The sequence below is a fragment of the Chrysochloris asiatica genome, unplaced genomic scaffold, assembly GCF_000296735.1.
Source record: "Chrysochloris asiatica unplaced genomic scaffold, ChrAsi1.0 scaffold00052, whole genome shotgun sequence".
Lineage (NCBI taxonomy): Eukaryota > Metazoa > Chordata > Mammalia > Afrosoricida > Chrysochloridae > Chrysochloris > Chrysochloris asiatica.
In genome coordinates this window covers 11,357,746-11,360,525 of record NW_006408570.1, presented here as the reverse complement: position 1 = coordinate 11,360,525, position 2,780 = coordinate 11,357,746, and positions in this window count along the sequence as shown.

The window sequence follows — 2,780 nt, the reverse complement described above, 5'->3', positions numbered from 1 at the left end:
CAATGGAAGAAATGAAGAACTACAAGAGCTGAACAGAAAATTTCAAAAGGCAGCTCAAGAAGACAAAGTCAAATATAATGAAATAGGCAAAGACCAGGAGTTAAAAAAACCAAAAGGGAAAGATAAATGTTTGGCATTTCTCATACTAAAAGAAGCATTGGACTGTTTGTTAACTGTAATGTTGGAGGTTCTAACTCAACAATCAGTCCATAGGAGAAAGATGAGGCTTTCTGCCCCTGTAAGGATTTATAGCCTTAGAAACCCTATGCAGGGTCACTGTGAGTTGGAATCAACTTGATGGTAGCAAGTTAGGCTTGGGTTTGGTTTCCTTTCTACAGGGAAAACCCCACAAAAACACCAATTTCACTAGTTTGAATGTTGTCTCTGAACCTGATCTATGTAGAATGCTTACAGAAAACAATGCCTGAAAATAAAAATGAGTAAAACTATGAGATTGTGGTTTAGAGGCATTTTATTTCAAGATGGAAACCAGGGTGATGAGTACTTGTGTCCACTAAAATGGCAGGGATGCCTCTCATTGAAAATATAACCGGCACATTAATTCTGATGGTGGTGTTTTTGTTGTCATTGTTTGCTGTTGAATTTGTTCCAACCCCTAGCGACCCTGATAAGGTTTCTGAGGAGCGACTGTTGGGTTTGAACCACTAACCTTGCAGTTAGCAGTCCAATGCTTGTCCTACAGTGCCACACCATGACTAGATAGTCTGTTAATCCTGATATCGTGTCAATATTGGGATAAATAGCTACATCTTTGTTGTTGATGTTATCCTGCATAGATTTCCCAAGTAATGACTGGTGGGTTTGAACTGCCAAGCTTATGGTTAACAATCCAGTGCTATCTTACAGTGCCACCCCAGGTCTCCAGGTCTAGTCACCAAAATTCCCCGTAGTATTTTCATCTAAATATAGTGTCTTTTTTTTTTTTACACATCATGGCTTCATCGTCTATGTTACTTTTCATAGTGGAAGATATTCTTATCTATGTTGTTGTTGTTGTGTGCCATTGAGTTGGTTCCAACTCATAGCGAGATCATGTATGTTATTTCCAAGGAGTGGCTGCTGGGTTTGAACCACTGATCTTGAAGTTTGCAGTACAGTGTTTATCCTACAGAATGCTAGTTGTCTTTATATACAGACAGAGATAGCAAAATGTCTTCCTTTAAACTCTTTTTGGGAGGCCAAGAATATTAGAAGGTCACACATTTGGCAAAACATTGTCATTATTAAGAAATCTTGATACTGCAGGAGTTAAGTACTAAACTGCCAAAAGAAAGCGAGCTGTTGGAACCTACCAGTCATTCCATGGGGAAAAAGAAGTGGCAGTTTGCTCCTGGAAAGATTCCAGCTTTGGAAACCCTCTGGATGTCTTCTCACCAGGGATTATTATTATAGTTCTGTGTTTAGCATATGCTTAAACTGCCCCTGGATGGATTTCTTATCACCACTATAGTGTCTTGTCTAAAATTTTACTACAGAGGGGTGTAGTTGGTCTGTCACAATCTTCATTCCCAACACCTTTCCCCTTTCCTCTCTGTATGATTTGTTGTTTTTGTTGTGTCATTGAGTCAGCACTGACCCATAACAACCCTACTACATACAACAGAATGAAGAACTGCCCGGTCCCGTGCCAACCTCACAATCATTGCTGTGCTTGAGCCTATTGCTGCTGTCCTGTGCCAATCCATCTCGTTGATTGGTCTTCCTCTTATACTCCAGCTCTCCACTTTACCAAACATGGTATCCTTCTCCAGGGACTGGTCCTTCCTGATAAGATGTCCGACATATGAGAGATGAAGTCTGGCCATCCTGACTTCCAAGGAGCATTTTGGTTGTACTTCTTCCAATACAGAAGAACATTTTAAAGAGGTCTTATGTAATAGATTTGCCAAATGCAATACATCATTTGCTTTCTTGACTGTTGCTTCCATAAGTGTTAAGGATGATCCAAGCAAAATAAAGTCTTTGACAACTTCAATCTTTCCTCCATTTATATGGATGTTGCTTATTGGTCCAGTGGTGAGGATTTTTGTTTTCTTTACATTGCGGTGCAATCCATACCAATGGCTGTGGTCTTTGATCTTCATCAGTAAAAAAAAAAAAAAAAAAGCAAAGTCCTCTTTGATTTCAGCAAGCAAGGTTATATCATCTGCATATTGCAAGTTGTTAATGAGTCTTCCTCCAATCATGCTTTTTCTTCATATAATCCAGCTTCTAGGATTATGTGCTCAGCATACAGATTGAATAAGTATGGTGAAAGAATGCAGCCCTGGAACACACCTTTTCTAATTTTAAACCATCTAGTGTTCTCTTGTTCTGTTTGGACAACTGCCTCTTGGTCTATAAGAGTCTATGAAGGTAAATAGTAAATGTTCCATTGTTTCTTTCAACAAAGGGGTGGTTGCCCATGTGCCTTAGTTTTGCCAATGAGATCTAAGTAGAAATCTTTCATCAACTGAATTAGAGAGATTCCTAGGAACACTTTTGCTTTTCTGATTAAAAAATAATACAAGAAAAAAAATATTATTCTCTATATTTCATCCTTTGCCCTTTCTTCTTCCTCAGACTCAATTGTGATATCTAACAAAACTTCAGCTATTTGGTGGATAGGAGATGAGCAGTCAATAGGCTGGTGAGAAAAAACAATCTGGATCTAAGAAGGTGATGATGGAGAGGCAAAGAAAATAGTAGCAGCAGCACCTAACTCTGCATTCTTATTCTATGAATGCAACAAATGGCTATTTGTATAAGCCAGTGAAGCC